The sequence below is a fragment of the Anser cygnoides genome, chromosome 16 (genome assembly GCF_040182565.1).
Source record: "Anser cygnoides isolate HZ-2024a breed goose chromosome 16, Taihu_goose_T2T_genome, whole genome shotgun sequence".
In the NCBI taxonomy this organism is placed as follows: Eukaryota; Metazoa; Chordata; class Aves; order Anseriformes; family Anatidae; genus Anser; species Anser cygnoides.
Window position 1 is genome coordinate 3,464,470 of NC_089888.1, and position 20,197 is coordinate 3,484,666.

The 20,197-nt window shown below is 51.1% G+C and overlaps 1 long non-coding RNA gene across 2 annotated transcripts; it reads right to left on the reverse strand.

Moving 5' to 3' along the window:
• Window positions 1–4,023: 4,023 nt before the first annotated feature.
• LOC106040783 (uncharacterized) lies at window positions 4,024–8,118 on the reverse strand. Of its 2 annotated transcripts, none has more exons than XR_007167335.2 (3): window positions 7,530–8,118; window positions 7,086–7,211; window positions 4,024–4,287 (listed from the first exon to the last, which is right to left on the reverse strand). It is a non-coding gene; the product is annotated as an uncharacterized lncRNA (long non-coding RNA). The 2 variants fall into 2 exon arrangements; XR_010825372.1 differs by having other exon boundaries at window positions 4,024–4,401.
• Between the last annotated feature and the right edge of the window lie 12,079 nt (window positions 8,119–20,197).

A 20,197-nucleotide genomic window follows, 5' to 3' on the forward strand; every position in this document is an offset into this window, starting at 1 on the left:
CGGGGACTTTTGCTTTTTAACCTTCAGAAGCGTTGGGTGCGCGCAGCCTGCCCAACGGGGACCGTCCCAGGACAGGCACAGCCCGACCTGCCCAGGGCCAGACACCCAGGGGCTCAACCTGGTCCCACATTTTCAAAGCTATTTCCGCCTCCCTGAGATGGAAAGTCCACAGCCAGCAGATCCGACAAGGATTATTTCTCTAACATCCTTCCAGCATAAACTCCGGGGTTAATTTAAATTCATCCTTTGGAATAACTCGTGGTATGAATGCTTCTTTCATGCTCATGATCAACTTTTTCTCATTTATCCTAGTCCACTTTTGAGGCAAAACCAGCTAGATTTTAAAAAGTGCTATAATTTCAGTATAACTGTGTCATTAAAACTTTTGCGGGAAAGTTGCATGAGTTCACCCAGCAATAGCAGATGGAAGCAGACCCAGCACCTTTCATTGAAACTCCAGTGTTATAATTAAGGTTTCACCCCCAGCTTGTGCACCAGGGTTGCAATGGAAAACCCCTTACCACCCAGAGACTTCCTCTTCCCCCTCTCCCTGCATGTTCCTGCCTTGCCCTCCATGCTTACCTTTCCTCTGCTCCCCTGCCCACACACAACCACCCCGACAGACCCTCGGGGCAGGTACTTTCGCTGTCCTGAGCTTCTCCTCCACCTCTCGCCCTCCTCCCAGCCCATCATCTCCTCCTTGCCCAGCCTCCCCCCTTTTCTCTCCCTGCTCGGCGGTCGCCTCTCACAGCAGGATGCGTTTGGAAGATGTTTTTTACCAAATAAGCTGTACAAATGAAGCTCGGTATCGTACGTGTCTCCCGCTGGCTCCCCAGCAGGTTTCCAGACTAGGGGAGGAGGAAAGAAAAGAAATCAAACGGAACCAGATGCTTGGGGGATTGATTATTCCTGCATGATCCTAAGGATAAATAAAGTGTTTGGAAAGTTTTTAAAACACACTGACATGTTGGGATCTAATTTATAAAAAGCAGAGAAGAGGAATGGATGGGTTCAGGCTTCCCAGCTGCAAGGAAATGGTGTCAAGCTGGGTTTCCCTGGGGCCATAGCCGGGTAAAAGGTCTGATGGGTACCCACCACCCTTGGGCTGTAAGATATCAATGGGTGCCTCCAGTGATTTGTTTTAGGGACCCATCCAGGGCAGGAGCGAAGGGGATCTCTTGCATTTCCTATAAGGTCCTGTACGAGGGACAGCCTCCATCTGCCCAGTGCTTGGCAGAAACAGCCTCTATACAGGCTTCTCCTGGGGCCAACACACCCTGATGTCACCGCCGAGGGTCCCCAGCAGGGTGGCAGCGAGCCCCGGACCCACAGAACCATCCCACATGCCCCACAACAAGCCCTTGGATGCCTACTCCAAGGACGTGGGGCTGCTGAAGGAGATAAGCACTGGAAAAGTTCATTAGTAAGTGAGGCTGCTATGTGTATGGGCATGGGACTAATTGAATAGTGAAAATACAGTAGAGCGACAAGGTAAATATTTCAAATGGTGTTTCCATTAGCAGTAAATTCCCTTTTCAGATTTCCTTTCTTTTCTCTTTTTTTTTTTTTTTCTTCTCTTGTGCTCAGAATCGTTGCTGCCTTCAGAGACTTTTCAGTCCTTATCTCAATCCCAAATGTTAAACTCCTTGAGTCAACCGATTCTAATATTTTCAAGTGTTGTTTCAGTGATTTATCAGAGCAATAAAAGCTGCAACGAGGTGTTATTTGTAGAAGTTTGTTTGAAGCACTTAGAGGAAAAAAACATTTCTGAAAATATGAATGAGATTAGTTTTTGAAAAAATACTTGCATGGTAAAGGATCTGGAGCAAAAGAGTGTCATTTTTCTGAAGGAGTTTGACATTAAAAAGCTCCAAAATGAATAACCTCATGGCCCCAAAACAGTATTCCTGCAAATCTTGCTGTGCTATTAACAAGCGTTAGCATTTCTATTATATACATTAAGTTGTGCAAAATGTGTTTCTGCCAGCAGCACCTTCATTTATACGGGCTTTTTCATTGCGCTGTCACTTTTTATATATTTTCAATTAGAAATTGAAATATTTAATATGTTCACATTAAAAATACATATTTGAATAGTCCCTGTCTGTCAGAGAAATGATCTTAATGAGAAAGCATTCTGTATTCACGCTGTCTCTCCTACCGGCTTCTTCTGCCAGCTTTATAATCTCTTCATGCTTCTTTACCCTCTTTTGCAGAGGCTTCTTTTCCCTGTTGTATTTATGTAGCAGAAAAATACCACAGAGGAGATATTGATATTATTTGCTTAGAGGGTGCCTAACACATTTACAGCTAGAGACCAGAGGTTCTCCTATAGTGCAGCTCAGAGGAGCACGGGTTATTTTTAGTGCAAAATCCCTGTATGGCCTTATAAAAAGAGGTATTTCTCGTGTGCAATATTTGCTTTTAATGATAACGTTGCCAGTTCTCATGGTATTAGCCCACATCGTGCAACAAGTGTTGGTTTTCTTTTTATTTATTTATTTATTTTTTTCCTTTCCACTACTCCTGGAGTAGTTATTGTGCAATTGTCTCACAGGACTTGGTGAAATGGATTTTTTTTCGGAAACCTCGCTATTTTCTTCACTTTTTGCAGCCGGATTTCTACCCAGGGAGAGCCGGGCTGGGCACGGAGGTGACAGCCAGCGGCCGGGGCAGGGGCAGGGTTGGTGCCGGTGTGCTCGGGGGCCGCCGTCCCCCGGTGCCAGCGGCGTGTGGTGGCACCGTCACCTGTCAAAAGCTGGGTCAGCGACGGGTCAGCCCCAAAGAGAGAAAACAGCCTTCGTCGCCTCCCCGCAGCCATCGGCTCCCTGCTTATCGGCGGCTCCAGCTGCGCGGGTGGGAGAGCAGGAGTTCAAGGCAGATTCATCCCACTCGGTGCCCGCCTCCAGTGCTGTCACAGCTTTAAGGTAAAGCCAATGCGTGATGTGCAATGGCAAGTGCTTGCACGGTCAGAAATGGTGCTTGTCCTGCCAGAATCAGGCACGTATCCATGCCTGACCGAGGGCAGGGTGATGTTTTGCTAATGCCCGGGGTGCTTCTGCTCCCTGGTTGCAAATAAGGCTCTGGATCCTGCAGGTATTTATTCTCATGCACTTTGCAGTCCTACTTATATTTTTAAGGCTTAAAAATAACAAAGTGTTTATTCGCGTGCCTAACAGTGAGGCCCCCAGTAGTCTCCCTGCCACCGATACAAATCCTCCCGTGCTGGGCACTAGGTACACCACAACCCCACATCGCCCTGCCCAAGCAAAACTCCAAGACATTTTGAGGAAACAGGCCCAACTTCAGGAGAAACAACCCCACCACGCAGTGCCACCTGAGCTGCAAACTCCACCGCAAGCGGGAAAATACAGGCAACTCAGCACCGGGGCGAAACAGCTGCCTCAAAACTACAGCCAGCACTCAGCTTTGGGGGGATTTCTCACTCATCTGTCTTTCTGGTGCAAAAAACACGTTGGAGGCAAGCTCCAAGTAATCTTTGGAGCAGAACGGGGAGCTTCGTGCCCCTGTCTAGCAGGGTGGGCACGCACCCCCCAGCCCTGCAGCACCGTGCCCCGGGGAGCTGGCCCCGAGTGCCGCCGCTCCCCCTGTCTGCATTTGGCTTTGCCCCGGCTGATCCAATCTGGGAATAAAAACAGAGGGAAACAGATGGCCCATTGTGAGCACTGCTCCTGCCTGCTCCGGCACAGGCTCCGGAGGAGCCAGCTATTGCCTCTGATTTTCCATGTTTTAAATGCAGGCGGTAAGGGGAAGTCGGGGCAGGACAGCTTGTGTCCCGCGGGAGGGGGCAGCTCCGCCACCTCACCGGGATGGCTTTCCTCTAGTCCTGGAGAAACTGGGGGAAAACTGATCCCTGGGGCAAGTGGGGCTCTCCTGGAGCCAGGCGTGGGTTTTTTTTTCTCATCTGTGTTAATTGCTGGGTGGCATCTCTGATGCTAGGACAGCCTGAAAAGCCTCGAGTGTGCAGTACGGTTTGGTATGGTATCCGTGGTATTGGCATCCGTGGGTTATGTGCAGCACTGAAAAAGGGAATTTTTACTCTTACAAAGAAAGGGACTTCATGAAGACGTTTCCATCCTCCTTCCATGATTTTTATCATACTGTGTAATAATTTATTGACATGACAGCAGCTTCGGTATCAAATTCCATCTCCACTGAAACCAATGCAGGGAAGTTTCTCTTTCACCTCCATGTGGAGAGGGGTGGCTGGATCCAGGCACCTGGAAGGTCCTTGCCCCAGTCCCATTTTCCAGGCTTTCCACCTACCTTAGGAGAGAAGTGAAAGCAGAAGGCTGACCCCAAGCATGATGGATTCCTGCTGAGCTTTTTCCCATTAACTTCAGTAAGGGTTTAATCCGGTGGTTTTCAGAAGCTGGGTGGCTGGTGGGGATTTTTGATGGAGGCAGGGGAGAGAAGACAGGGTGTTAACATGTTTTTCTGATTAATTATAGTGTTCTCAAGAGTAAGTGAATAATAGTACTGGTCAGAGCCAGGCATCACATGGGTCTCAGCCCTGCAGGGTAAATGGTGTCTGAATTGTGAGTAATGTTGACCTGGCAGAGGCCAGATAAGATACGGATTTTTCACGTCCAGGACTGGACAGAATTCCACATATTGATAACTAAATGCACCAAAATATAGCTAGCGCTTAGCACAAAGCTCTTCCTCACCCTTTGAAATAGCATTCAGCTGTGCCAGGCAGCAGAGGTACCTGATTTAGGCTCCGGGTAGGGAGCAGAGAGGTGCCACCAGCTAAACCAGTGACTGGTGCTGAACAAGCACCACGAGAAATGGGGAGAAATGGGGAGAAATGGAGAGGGTGCCACTGCCACTGCCCAGGGCCTTTGGTGGCCATATGCTCAGCACCTTGCATCAATAGCTCCTAAATTTACTGATACTTCTCAAAGTTGTCTCTCTGTCTTTTGTTGTAGCTGCCCTGAACTAATAAAAATTCAAGTTGGTTTTTGTTTTTTTTTTTTTCCCAAAGGAAAATAATCTTCCTAAAGTCATCTGTGCTTGTTCTTTGGCACCTTAAATGCAGATATTTTGCTGTTCTGAAGGTACTCACTAGGAATGCAAGAAAATTAATAATTTGCCCTTCCTAGTTTTATTCTGGTGCATTCAGAGCATTTAATTTTACTTTTGATTTCATGTATTTTCCTATTATTGACCAGTTCAGCAGTTTCTCAATGGAAAATGTTAAAAATATCCAATTTATGAGTATTTTTGAAGGGGGGGGGGGGAGTGACTCTTTGACACTGGTTTAGAATTTTAAAAAAAAAATGTTTTGAGTTCTTCAAGTTTTCCTACAGAATATAAATTCCACCTTCCAGCCAGGTCTGGGAGCAAGGGGATAGTTTTGTTCCTACCTCAGTTTCTCTCGCCTATTTAAAGAAAATTGTTACATGTCATGACACACACTTGAATATCTTGCATTTTCTTTAAGATTAAAAGTCGGAGACATTGGTGCATGCCTTCTGATGGCACTGGCAGAAAATCGAGTCCTATTTAACTACCCCTTGCATTAGGAATCTGCTAAAACTGAGGAAAATACAAGCAAGTGGCTCGTACCCTGTTCTCATATTCTTATTCAGTCTGGTTTTACAAGAGGTAGAAATTTGTCCTAAGGAGCTGTTTTTTTCCCCCTTTTCTCCTCTCACAGAAATTACCAGAGCAGACTGCCTCTGGCTTCTCAGATGTTGAGTTGAATTTTTCAAAGTGGCCCAAAAAAAAAAAAGCAATCAGTGTTAAAACTCCCTCCAGAAGAGCAGAGTTACACCAACCTTAAATATCTCAGCAAATCACATTCAATCCCCCTCTCACAAGATGCCACGATGGGACATTTCTTATGAAAAGGTGTCAAAAATATAAAACCGAACCAAAATATCTGGCAGTAAATGGAGGCAGCGCCCTGAGACGAGCTCTGCAGATGCCGCGGTGCTGCTGGCGCTTTCGATCCCCATCCATCCCGTGTCCATCTGCCCGAAGTCAGAGTGTTACAGGAGCTTCCCCGCTACATTAACAGCTTTTGCTGTTTGGTGTTGGATGAATGGGGCAGGTCACATCCCTCCTTTTTTTTTTTTCTTTTTTTGCAAAGTCAGGAGGGCTGGGTCTATTTAGTATTAAATATTATCTTCTGCAAACAGGGCTTATAAGCCTGTTTAAAAAATGCAGAGGCTTTCCAGCGTAGCACGGCAAGGATACGTGGATTCACATCAAATGCTTCTTTTATGAATCACGCAATAGATGCTGTCTTGCTTATGAGAATGTGTAAACTGGGAGTTATGACTAAAACCAGCATTTGACCTCCTCGAATTCCCCGCTGGATGCACGCTGGCATGCCTCATTGAAGATGCCCGTGTTCTGCGCTTTTCCTTGTCACTGAGAGATATGGCATACAGATGGAATGATCATATTGGCCTCTAAAGGAAAATATTTAACCCAGAGATGTCAATGGAATATAGAAATGATGGTTAAAATCCCAGAAGCCTGCCTTGTTTTTGTCTTTTTCCTTTCATCTAGCACTTTGGGTCATGCCATCACTTATATGCTTCAGCCCAAACAGGCAATTGCTGAGTTAAGAACCTGGAGTTCAAAGTGAACCATAAACCTTAGTCTATAAGATAAATCATACAAATTACTTTACAGAAATAAATAGAACATTTGGGAGAGAGGTTATCTTCTTGCCTTCAGTTTACATCTCTAATGACTGTAAGTTCACAAATGCATTCTGTCAAGAATATAAACATTGCTTTTATTATACCAAAGACAGATATTTATTATGAACTTTTACAGTATGGCCAGCTAGCTTAGAGGAAAGCCCTGGAATTTGGGCAAGAATGTAGAAACTTTGTGATGATTATTATTAAATCCGTGGGCACCTTTTTAAGTGCGATGAATGATATTTGGAAACCTCACCACTTGGGTTCGACTGCACGAAGCAGTTTTTGAAAGTGGAGGACAGGGCTGAGCTTGGCTGAGTTTTCCTTGTGGTGCTGCCATGCAGAACTATGTTTCCCCATAAACACACCCATGCAGGTTTTTTTCTAAAACTTTGAACTCACCTTTCCTGCAGCTCTCAATGGAAATATTATTTTAACCTCGCACGGGAGGGATTAGGGGTGCAATCCTCGCTCTCCTGCCCTGTGTGCCAGAGGAGCTTCATTCACTCTGATACTCATTGCCTTTTTCTTTGGCACATTATAATAAGAGGGGAAAAAAAAAAAAAAAAAGAGAGATTAGATTCATAAAAATGCTTTCATTGAAAATGGGTGTTAGAGAGGTCAGAGGGACATAGGGCCAAGCCCAAAGGGAGCTTGACCCCGTGATACCAATGTGGAAACTGGCCCCAGCTCCTTCCTTCTGGAACCGCCTCATCCTGCCCCGCCCAGACCAGCGCCCAGACCACGCTATCGTCCCTAAAGAAATAAAACCTTTTTTTTTTTTATTTGCTCTTTGAAGTGATCCTGCTGGGGAGCAGGGGAGCGCCTCGTGTAGGGTCCAGGTACCTTGGCTGCAGCTCTCAGCGGTGGGGAGATGGGCTGGATGGGGCCAGGATGTCCCTCTGGTGCCTCGGGAAGTGGTGACGCCGAGTGTTTCCACTGCCTGATGGACTCAGGGTGCTGCTGGTGAAAGGAGTGATGAGATCCGGGTCTGAAAGGATAAGAGAAAAATCCCACTGGGCCCCAGAGGCAGCTCTGCAGAGCAAGCGAGCGGGGTTTGGGCTCCAGTCCCTCTCCTCTCATTCGTCCCTCCTAAACGAGTCCCTCTGAGCCAAAGCTAAGGTTAATTAGCAAAGCAAATGTGGGCACATTTCCATTCTTGGTGCCTGGGTTGTTTTGCATAAGTTCCATGGGTACTTCTCAGCTCTGCCAGATCTGCACCTCTTCTCTCCCAGCAAAAGGGATGGTTTTGGAGCAAGAGAGGAGAGCAGGCTCTCACAAAAGGGTTATGCAATGCGTTTCGCTGGCCTACATGTGTTTGGTGATTGCAACAGTCATGAATAAGGTATGAGAAATTGGACATGATATTGCATTTCCTGTTCATGCATCTGTTGGATAAGCTGTTTGGAGCCCGCCGCGTCAGCCAGGGATTGTTTCTTTCCTACATCATGGCAGTCACGGTGTCTCTGCTCGGTTGGGCTCTGTTACGTCTGGTGATGGAATGAGAGAAAGAAAAGAAAAAAGGGACACATTGAAGACAAAAGCATTTAAGCCTAAACATGTCTGTGAGCACATGTGTGACACATTCACGGGCTGGTTTGTCAGAGGCAGGGATGTAAAACCCGTGCCCCCAGTCGCACCGAGCAAATCAAAGGGTGGAAGAGAGAAGAAATTCCTCAGCTCCGGCTCTGCATGCAGATCTTGCCCAAATGTTGCCGTCGTGCCGCTTCCCCTCCCGGCGGCGGGGAAATCTGCCTTACAGACCAGCTCCCTGCGGACTCCACGTCTCCGGTGAGCCCCCAGCCTCCCAGTGAGGGCTGTGCACTGGGACCGGTGACGGTCCTGGGAGGGCTGCAAGTGAATCCTCGATGCCAATGGGAACAAATTCATCCCAGGCTGGGAGAGCTCCAGGCTTCTCGCCCCGGCATGGGATGCGGCCAGCACGCGGATGGCAGTGGAGAGGAGAGGAAGGGACAACGGGATTTGGGCACGGGTGAGTTTTGGGGCGAGGAGCAAGCAGGGATGCAAAGGGACACTCCTTCCAGTGGAGGCACGACGCTGCTCTGTCTCCCAGCCATGCATCAGAGGTGTTTTGATAAACTGATCATATCCACAGCTCAAGTGGATACAGGTTTCTGGAGAAAGTCCAGTGATTTTCAGCTCCATTTGACATCTCCCACACAGACTACTCCCTTTCTTTCCAACCAGAAGTGTTATCCCGCTTCTCTTCCCTTACCTTTTTTTTTTTTTTTTTTAGGGAATTAAAAGATGGAATAGGAAGGAAAACAAACAAACAAAAAAGCCAAGAAAAAAAAATTGCCTTGAATTGAGTAGAAATAAGCCCTCTCCTTTCAAAATGGAACTGAACAGATAAGAAAGATCTGAGAAAATGGGACCTAATGGGAAAACTGCATGAAAAAAAAAAATTCATTTCATCAGAGACGTTTTGCAGAAACACCTGTGGCTTTTCCAGCAGCCCGGCTCTTGTGCCGCCTGTCCTGAGCATGGGTGCGCAGGCACAGCTGGGGTTCAGCCCTCATCTCCAGCCTCGAGATCGCTCTGTGCTGAGAGCTGCGCACTGTAAACAGCTCCTTAACCTTCCATCAGGCTTGGGCTCGGATAAATATTTCGATGTAAACGGGGTATTCGCTACTTGACGGCTCAGTTGGAAGCGCCAATAAGTGGTGTGCATTTCAGCAAAGAACAGAGCGGGAGCACGCTCACCCCGTGTCCGACACCGTGCCCGTGGGTCAGCAGTCCCTGCTCCTTGGGCACATCCCAGGCACACCCAGCTCCTGCCCCTGCATTTCTCTCTTTCTATTGCACTGAAACCATCCACCCAAGGGCCCTTTCCAGACTGATTCATTCATTACAGTTTTCATTAAAATCAGTGCATCTTAATACGAGGACTGCTATAATCACATAAGAATGAGGTACCTGGATCAACACGGTGAAAAATTCTCTTCGTTAAAGTCATTATAATGCACAAGTAACCAGGATTAGATCTGCCGTAACAGTCCAGGACAATAGTGATTGGGCACAGAATTGAACTAAGGTAAATGTTTAAAACAATGGTTTATACAAGAAGTAGTGGAAATAATATCTCCCAAGAATGTTACCTGAATGATAAATGAAAATGGAGCCTCAAATAATAATAACAATGTAAAACAATTTGTGAAGCCTTTTCTAAGCAGCACCCTGGTTAGATTCCAAAGAAAATACATGCAAAAAATATTCAAAAACCCATGCAGTACATTGACTTTGGCCAGCTCCCAGGTCTTGGGTATAAAGCTTTCTCTCAGTGTTTTGCAAGTAAAACAAGTTCTTTGAATGAGGGCCTGATGCAGGCTGCTGAGCATCTTCTCTTCTTACCGGTGCCAAAGTTGTCCATGGTTTGTATGACAGACTAATGCACAGGTCTAGCACAGGCCAAAATATATTTATCCCCTAATGAAATCCGTCATACCAAACACACACAGAAATGAGCCTTTCAGGGTCCACCCCTCAGTTGTGCAATGCCTTTGTGGGCTTTGTTGTTGTTGTTGGTTTTCTAAATGAAAAATAGCAGAGGCTCAGACACTTCAGGCCCTGCTGGAGACTCTTCCTGCAGCGGAACCGCTCGCCCCGAGCCTGCCCAAGCGTCCAGCCGTGCTCGAGGCCGCGGCCAAGCCCTGTGTGCTGTGCTCGTGGGAGCAGCTCCTGCCTGGGAACCGCTCCTGGAAGCACCCCTGCCCACGAGCAGCCCTTTTGCCTCCGAGCACGGAGCAGGACTGGGCTCTGAGCCCTTAATCCCCGCGGTAAGAAGTGGAACACTGCACACAAGATGTAGCAACAAAACAGATTTAGTTCAAGGTTAGTCTCAAGAACCCTTATCTGATCACTGACAGTAATTTATCACGCAGAACCCATCATTAGTGTCAAGCTGTTTTATTACCCACTAACTTAACACTGTTTTACCAAGAGTCAAGTGTGATGTCACTCATGTTAAAGTAATTTACAGCTAATAGATATGAGGTAGGAGTCAATGCTGGCTTGCTGAGTTCCTTTCATACCCGGAGCTTGCTACTTTCATTTTGCCCAGTAAGCAAATGAGAGAGCAGCGAGAGGCGATAATAAAGGGGAAACATCCACATGCCTGTGTGCCCATGCACACCCGCAGGATCTTTAAAATTTCCCAGCATCTTTTCCCTTCACATACAAGAAATCATCCATATACATGAACTCTGATAATGCAGAGTTTAAGTGGGTGGTAAGATTTAAGGCACAATAACGAATATTTGGTTTTGTGGGAGAAGAAATGGATAACGCTTTGGTCGCCTGGAGGCTTCGGCACATGAGCGGAAAGGAAATTTCTCCTGGAGTCACATCGTGTACCCCAAAACTGTGAATTCTGACTCACTGGGAAAGGGGATGTTTGGGATGATTTGTCGTTGCCTTTTCAGTGATCTTAGTTTTCAAGGCGAGAGTTACCTCCATCTGAGAGGGGAGAAAAGTTACAGAAACCTCAATAGCGGGTTTTGTTACAAGAAGCGGAGACGGTCGCGTATGAACATTGTTTTCCTTCTCTGCTTTCCCTCTCCCTCCAGCCAATTCTGCTCAGTCCTAAGGTCAGCCCCAGTGCAGGCTGTGTTTATAAGAGAATACATTTCCCATTTCCAAGCACTTGCCATCTTCTCTAATGAATCCTCCTGCTGACGTCTCCAGGATCCATATTCTTATCCTGCTAGACATTCAGAGATAATCCTGACTAATGTGTATATATTCAAAGAGGTTTATTGTGGAGAATTGTACGTTTGGGATAAGGGAAAGGGCATCCTATATCAGTTCACCTCCCCGATTTTATATTCATTAAAAAACATTTTAAAATGCCGTATCTGCTATTGTTTCCCCTGAAAGTTCCTAAACTATGGGTTATTTGCATGGAGACTTCAAATGGTCCAGGAGCTGTGACCCCTCAAGACATTGCACTAAAGCCAGAGAAGGTCTCTTGGGATTAAATTTTAACAGTTGTTGGGATCTCAGGTAAATATCTTGCTCTGACAACACACCTGGACTGTAAATCATTGTAGCATCACTTTTGTCAGCCCTGTCAATAACTGTCCCAGTCAGTAAATTGTGTTTGATCAAACAGCTCTTGGAAAAAAAAAACGCTTTCAATGGTAACCTCGGCTTCAACCCGCAGAGCCGATTGTATGCAGATTGCCCTACGCCCCCTGAAAGGAGGACCCCGAGTTTGGCTGTGGGAAGGGCCCAGCTGACCAGATGTGGGGCTGAAAGTTTGGAAACACTGGACAATGGCTAAACTCTAGAGATTGGCCCGGGTACAGTCAGATGGGATATAAACACTCATAATTTTCTTCCTATCCATGGGGAACTGAATAAAGTCTTGCCAGGACTTCTGCTTCTGCATATCTTAGCTTGCTTAAAATCGTTCCAGTGGCTCCTCATAACACATGGCTTTGCTCAGCTCGTTCCTGTGAAATCTCAGGAGTGAGCAGGAGATTGCAAGTGGCCCCTGGCCGCGTACTCCCCCGTGCACCCCTTGCACCACAGGACCAGGGGGCTTCCACCACGCAAGGAGAAAACAGCTGGGGCGGACCAGCTATGGCTGTGCCTAAAACTCACGCGGTGAAAAGCATAGGTTGTGCCTTGGTTTTGTATTTGTGAGTCCAGAAAAGTAGAAAAAAACTTTCTTCCCTCCTTCTCCCCAACTCCAGAGCACTAAAAGATGAAAGCCACCCCATCTCCAGGGCAGGTGGGCTGCCCAGAGAGAGCAAGAGGAGCTTTGCTCCCTGCTCTGGCTGAAACGGCCACCTCTCCCTCTCCATACCACCTTCCCAACTAATTGGAGCCATGTTTTCATGCCAAAGCAGATGAAAAATGCAGCCAGTGAGGGCTGAGAGGGTGAAAAATGAGGCTAGGCGAGGTCAGAGATGCAGCCGAAGAGACAGAGAGAAATGGCAAGGGGCGTTTAGTGAAGTGGAGAAGAAGGTTTGCTGGCCAAAGCGAAGGCAGTTCAGGTGTGGCAGAGAAGCCGTGAGATGGAAGCACAGCCTGTGAACACAGTGAGCAAAGGTAGGAAGATTATTGGACATAGGGGTATTAAAATGAAGTGTAGCAAAGCAATGCAGGGAACATTAAATTTAGTTCTACTAGATAGGAAAGGCTGCACAATTCATTTGTCACATCCCTTCAGTACCTTGCTTATGAGAAGTCGCAGTGCCATTTTTCCCTCTTGGAAGATTATTTTTAGACTTATAAAATATATGGAGAGAGGTGCAAAATGAAAATTAGCCTATAATGCAGATAGCATCCCAAATTCATCCCTAGGGCATCTTTGTTAACTTCGGTGGAAGCCTTCCACCAGAGATTAATTCATACCTGTATTTATAAGTACACATCTGTACAGTGCCAGTGTTTTGAGTCAATAATTTCATACCAGAACTGCAATGGGAAAAAGAAGTGCTTCTACTTGCAGATACCACAATTAAGCAGAAAATGAAGGTTAATACTGCAGCTGACGTTGGTCTGAAATTTTAGAATATGTGAAAGTCTGTCCCCGTTATTGCAGAGCCAAATAAAACGCCAATAAGCAAAAGGAGGGGGAGTCACATGTTGGGAACATGATGCTTTCTGGTCCTTGAGAATCAAATCTGCCCAGTCTCCTGATTAAAATCCAGACTTCTGCAGCCACTCAGACTTTGGAAGAAGAAAGCACCTTCCATGAGGCCAGATTCTCAAGTGGCTGGATTTGCTAAGCACTTAACATGCTATTGTTTATTTTAAAATCCAATATTCCTCACCTCTATCCACTCTGTACACATATAAAAGGTTAGAAAATTGGGGATCTGGAGTCAGAGTGGATATAAAAGCCCAAGTGGCTTACCCTACTGAGGCGTAGGCTCCTCCTGGCCTGAAGCTGTCTGTAGAAGAGGCAGACGGACCTGCTAACAGTCCTTCAAACCCTTCCCACATGTCCCTGTGAGCAAGCAAGCTCAAAGAACCAGAAACATCTCCAGATATAGAAGGGGACTGCAGAAACCATGAGGACGGTAAGGCAGGAACAGCCTTGCAGCAGAGAGGCTCCTGCAACTGGCCCTGAAGATTCGTCTCTGTTCTCTGGGTAATTTTGGAAGAGATGTCTCTAAAAGAGAGCCGTGTTCAGGAGCCTGAGACTGTCCAAAAGCTTAAAACCAAATATTAGGGTGAGTGGATGCTCTCTTATTTTCCAGATATGACCTTTAATTTCGTATTGAAAACGTATTGAAAAAAAGTCTTTCCCCCAGGAAGGAGGATTGGAGCAGTACCTAGCTGGCAAGCAGGGCAGAGAGCCGCATCAGACAGCAACTTCTTGGTCTCCTCTTTTCTCCCAGGTAGACAAAAACAGATTCCACTCCTACAGAGACTGAAGTTCCCAAAATTCAGTAGTGCTTCCTAAAAGTCAAGGCACTCCCAAAGAATAATGAATCTGTCTTTGCTATCTGGGTTTTTGTTTTTTTAATCCTTAAGATCTCCCCATTTTCGTTTCTTCTCTGTAGCCCACATAGCCAGGTGCTTTGTTTACGTGAACGCTGCTATTAATATTAGATCTCACAGCTCCAGCGTCTGAAGCTTTAGGAAAAACCACCCAGTGTCATGGGACTTGAATTAAAAAAAAATAAAAATGAGCTCATATCCCAGAGGTGTCCAGCTGGGAGATTCCACTTATTTATGGGAACTCCCTAAAAAGATCTCCAAGGGATTTGGGCACCAGTGTCCCATTTCCCAACATTTCGCAGTAACATAACAGTCCCACTTTCCCTGCATGGCACAGGAAGAGCAAGCCCCTTCGCGTGTTTCTCCCAACCATGTAACAAACAGGTTACATCATGACTTTGGTTGCTGAAGCTCCTCGCTTTCCTCCCTCCCCCACGCCAGGAACAATGGCTAACTGTTCTTTTTCCATCTATAAATTTGTCTGAGTTAACAGTTCCCAAGATCTGGCAGCAAGCTGGAGCTGGGAGTGAGCTGAGAGATAGGAGAGTGACAGTCTGAAATGAAACACAGAGCTGCTGGGCCTGCAGCCGTCAGACAGGAGCCTGGCTCCCTCCCTTAAAGATTAGCAAGACTCCTTCGCTGGAGCCCTCCGCATTCCCCAAAATCCTAGCAACAAAGTGCTGTCTCTCAGCCGCCAATGAATCATGTGAATTTAACCTTTCACCTGGCCACAAGGAGGTTAATATACCAAAATAGCCCCCTTTTTTTTTTATTTTTTCTTTCCCCGTTCATTGCCTGTGAAGTGGGGAGCGTGGTGCAAACCCCACATTGCTGGCAAGGCTCCGAAGGTGGTGTAGGGCCAGAGGTTTCGCTCGCTGCTCTCCTCCAGCACAGGGCTGGCATCGCCAGCACCAGCCCAGGAGCTCAGAACACATGAGCCATGGTTTATTCAAAGCAATAGTTCCCATTTTCAGAGTACAGAAGATTTCCACTCTCACTTGTATTGGATGATACCTGCGGGGCGTTTCGGCACGGCCAGCCTGGCCGGTGGCGCGCCGTGCCCTCCAGCCTCAGCGCCACGAGCACCTACACGCACGGGAACTTGTAGACACAAGAGGCGGCCCCCAGCCCGCGCACATGGCCGGATCCTGAGTCACTCCCGGCTCCTGCCTGCTCAGCGAAACTCCTGGAGACTTCCCAGGATCCTCCCCCCCCCCCCCAAAAAAAAAATCTGAGTCCCTGGGCTGGACGTCCTTGTCCCACAGGGCCAGGGCAAAGCTGGAGCTCTCCGAGTGCCCTGCGTCAAAGAAACCTGCAGAGCTCTGTCTGCCCATCTGCAGAGGTGGTTTTGGCTCTCCTGGTGCACTCCCAGCAGCCCGTGCCCAGTGCCCCTGCCCTCATCCACCTGAGGACTCCCTGCCTGCTCCAAAACTTTCTGTTAAATCAGCCTGGAAGGAAAATGCAATTCAAACAATTAGGATTTTTTAACAATGCACGGTAAAAAATGATGCAAATGAAGGTCACTTTTAGGAAGCCCGTGTAAGTTACCCATCTTTGGGGGGCACAAATTGGCGGCGTTTGGTTCCCAGTAGATACTGAAGGAAGTGGGGTGATTTTTGTAGCTGTTGTGGACTTGTCAGTGGCTGGAGGAACGGCTGAGGCTGAAGCATCCCTGTACAATGGCTCTGTTAGAGGACAGCAGGCAACGTCAGCTCTGTGGAACCTCTGATTTTCCGTGCCAGTGAAATTCTTACAGGCTAAGGAACAAAACAGGATCTCAGAGCAAGAAGGCGAAAGATTTGCAATACTTCCCCCCCTCTCTCTCACAGCCCCCTTCCTGAGAGCCACTGCCACATGCATATAGCAGGAGATAAATATTTTTTGGCGGAGCCTGCTGTTTGTTTAACCCTTTTGAGCCCGAGCCCTCTGGCATCCCCTCGCTCCTCCAGGCACAAAACCCTGCTGTCCCTGCCTGCTTGGGCTGGGGCAGCCCAGTCCTTGCCCACAGCCCCTCGCTGGCCTCCCCCAGCCCTGGCCGCCTCCATCCCCTCTCTGCGCAGCGCTGCCCTACGAATCCGCCTGGCCACAGAAAGTCCCCGAAACCCTCTGGGAAGGGGCCAACCCTGGAGACTGGGTAGGAAGGGGCCGGGGGGAGGATGCAGAGGGCGGCTGGGATACAGAACAAGGGATCGGGACCACGGCTGCGGACCGGGGGATGCAGAGCAAGGGACCCAAACCCCGCCGGTCCCCTCCTGTCGGTCCCCCCCTTTCGTAACCCATCCGGGCCGGGGGAAGCAGCCCCGGACAGCTCGTCTTCCTCCCTGGGGTCTTCGTTTGGTAACCGGGGGCAGAATCAAAAAGCGGCCCGGTGCCCCCCGCCGGGGCCGCAGGGGCCAAATACTCGATGGGTTTCCCTTTGCAGCGGGGTGCCCTGGGGCAGAAGGCTGCGAGCCGCCTCTGAGCCCTGGGGGAGGATGCTGCGGCCCGTGAGAGGTGGGGGGACAGGGGAGGGGGGCTATTTAATTAATTGCCACCCTCCTGATGAACAGAGAGGGACGTGAAACCCGCGATTCCCCGCTCAGGGTGCGCCTCGCCTCTGGTGCGCAGGACCGGGTACGTTTCTGCCCTTCCCTCTGCACTTTCTTTTTCTTTTTCTTTTTTCTTTTTTTCCTTTATTTTTTTTTTTTGTGTGTGTGTTGGGTTTTTGTTTGTTTGTTTCTTTGTTTGTTCTGTGGTTTTGCTTTTTGTCTTGTGGTTTTGTTGTTGCTGGAGGGGGCCGCCGGCCCCCCTCGGGACCGCGCAGCGCGCTCCCACGCGTCCGCCCCTGCGCAGGGCTCACAAATCAGCCGGAGCGGGATTAGGGCCGAGGGGCCGGGGCGCCGGGCAGTCTGTCCCGGGGCGGGGGAGCCTCACCTGGAGGGGTCAGGCCTCCCCCGGGAGCCGTGCCGTGCCGTGCCGAGCCGCACCGGCCCCGCTGCGCAGCGCCCGGCACTGCTCGGAGCCAGCCGGCGGAAAGCTCTGCCTGGACGGGGGGCACGGGCACCGGGGATCCCTTCCTTACCCCAGGTCCTGCCTCTCAATCCTTCATAAAAGTGGCCTGGAAGAGCAGGGCCAGGTCCCAACCGGTCTGCCCGACGGCAAGGGATGGGGCAAACTCCCGGCGGGTGCCTTCGGGTGGCCCCGGGCTCCCCTGGGAGCCTTTTGCCCGTCCCCGCTCCAGGTGAGGATGGAAGAAGAAGGTTTTTGGTCTCTCCGAGGGGTCCGGGGAGCACCTGCCCCCGTGCTTCTCTTTGGGTTTCTTCCCTCCGTCTAAGCCTCGCCGTGAACCCGGCTCCGCGGCCACGTCGAGCCTCCCCCACCCCGGGTCTCACCTCGGTCTGGGCACGTCGGGGGGGCCCTCGGTGGAGCAGGGAGAGCCAGGGAGACCCTGCCCCTTCCCGCGGGGGGTGCCCGCACAGACCGGGCTCCCCGTGTCCCACACCCCGACGTGACTTCCTGGGGGCCGGGCGAGGGCTGCGGTTCACCTAAAGCATCCCCCCCCACACCCCCCCTAAAGCAAGACCCGGGCACCGAGAGCAGCCCAAATTTCTACAAACACCCGAAGCGCAAACACAGGGAAATGTATTTAAGGAGCCGGCTGCGGACCCTCACGCCGGGAGCCTCACCCCATGGTGTCACCCCCGCACCCAGCGGCTCCCCCGCTCCGCGTCCAGCTGCGGGCTCACCCCCAAACCCGTACCAAGCTGCACCCACGCGTGAACGTGTCCCCACGGGTGGCAGCAGCCCGGCCCGGTGCCCTGCTCGTCCCGCAACACGCACACAGGGTCTAACCACCACAACCTCCGCGGGGAGGCTGCGGAAAGCTGCCTCCGGTTCTGCTGGAAAGCCCCGGGGTGGGAGCACCTGCCCGCAGCCCTGCTGCCCGGGGGGGGGAGAGGGGGGGTCCCGCGGGACCCAGCGCCCCTCACCGCGGCCTCGGGGCGAGAGCCCGGCACCGCCGGGAGCTGACCTAAAGCCTCTGCGGGGAGAAAACGGGTCGAAAAACGGGTAAATCGGTTGTGTCTGAACGCACTCGCACGCGCAACACGTCTACGGGCAGGTTTTGGCGAAGCTCCTCCGGCGTCAGTGCGCTCCCGGGGTAAATCCCCGCGGATTTCGGCAGCGCCTCGGGTCTTTCACCGTTTCCACGTTTATTCGAATGCCACGAAGAGACCGGAACGGGCGGTCGGCGAGCGTTTCTTTTAAAGCTGATTATTTTTTAAGAAGAAATTCCAATTAAATAGAGCCTTGAAACGGCCAGGAGCGCGGCTGCGGCACGGGCGAGCCCGACGGCTTCGCCCCGCTTTTCCCAACCGAAACGAAACGAAGGAAACTGCGGCGGGGGCTCAGCCACGGCCCCCGCGGCTTTGGGGCTCGATTCCCGCAGAGACGTTTCTGCCCTTGCCGCTGACCAGCAGCATCCCCGAGCTGTTATTATTATTTTTCTTTTTCTCTAGTGCATTTCTTTTTTTTAATTTCTTTTCTTTTCGGTCTGAGGACGCAGGGACTCCCCGCGAGCTGCAAACGGCCGCTTTCTCCTGAACGCAGCGAGCAAATAAATACAGATCCCCAGCCAGTTGCGCCGCATTATTCCGAGGGAAATAGCTGGCATTCCTGCCCCGGTTTATTTTGGAGCCGAAATTTCCCACCCTTCCCGCAGCGCCGGTCCCTAGCGGAGCCGGGGCTGGGCGCCGGGACCCCGCCGCCGCTGCGGGGCTGGAAGCGGGCGTCGGGAGCGCAGCCGGGGGCCGAGCAGGGCCTGATCCTGGCGGCGGAGGCCCGAGAGCAGAGCGAGAGCCCGGGGGAGACCGAGCACGGCTTCTCCCCGTTTCTCCGAGGAGCAAAGAGCCGGCGTGCAGGGAGCCCCGCGCGTCCCAAGGGCACAAAAAAAAAAAAAAAAAAAAAAAAAGGATAAGGCTGAAACGGTTTCCTCGCTCCGGGGCAGGCGACCGGCACCGCACCGGAGCAGAATTAAATCCGCCAGATTAGCCGGGCCATGCGGGCAGCGGGGGTGTAAGTGTTTTGTTTTCCCCTCCTGCCGCCCCTTCCTGGGGTCGCGCCGACGGGGAAAATTAGGGAAAAGTGCTTTTTTTTTTTTTTTTTTTTTTTTTTGTCGTTTCCCGGCCCTCTGCGGGTCCCCGTCGCAAGGCCGGAGCCTCCCGGCCGGAGGCTGCAAGGAGGAGGCCCCGAGCCCCCCGGGGGCACGACCGCAGCCCTGCGAGGGGGCAGCTCGGGGCTGACAGGGCCCCGACGGGACGGTGTGGGGCCGGATAGGTGTCCTGGGGCCGGGTAGCTGCTCATCGGATAGCTGCTGGGGCCGGATAGCTGCTCACGGGGCCGGATAGCTGCTCATGGGGCTCAGGGCGGCTCTGCACCGCCGGGAGGCTGCGAGCATCGCCCCAGCGTCGGCAGGGCAAGGAGGGGTGAGAGAGAACACCCCCCCCCCCCCCCCAACCCCGGGATTATGGGGTTTTGGTGCAAGGGGGGAGCGGGAGAGCTCGCTGGGGGCACAAAACCCCCTCTCCACGTCCCCTGCTACCCGAAACCCCGTATCGGAAAGCGTGCCGAGCCTTCCCCAGCCTCAACCGCGGCCGGTTCCTGCGGGAAACCGGGGTGAGACGAGGGGGGGGGGGGGGGGGGACGGACACGGCACCCCCTCCTCCCGGGCCCCCCAAAAAAACACCTGGGGGAGGGCAAAGCAGGGAGCCTCCCCCACCGGGTCGGTCCCCTCCATCCTTACTGGGGGATCAGCCGGGGGGGGGGTCCCGGGGCGCACCGGGCGGGGGTCGCGCTGCCGGGCTCGTGTCCCGTCCCCCCCACCCCGGAGGGAGCGGAGCCTCCGGGCCTTACCCCGTCCCCCCCCGTCCCCCCCCCCGTCCCCCCCCCGACGGCGGGAGGAGCCCAACCCCTGCCGGGACCGGGGTTACCCCGCCGGCCGTCACGTGGGGCCCGGGCCCCGCCGTAAAGAGCCGCCGCCGCCGCCCCCGGCCGCCACTTCC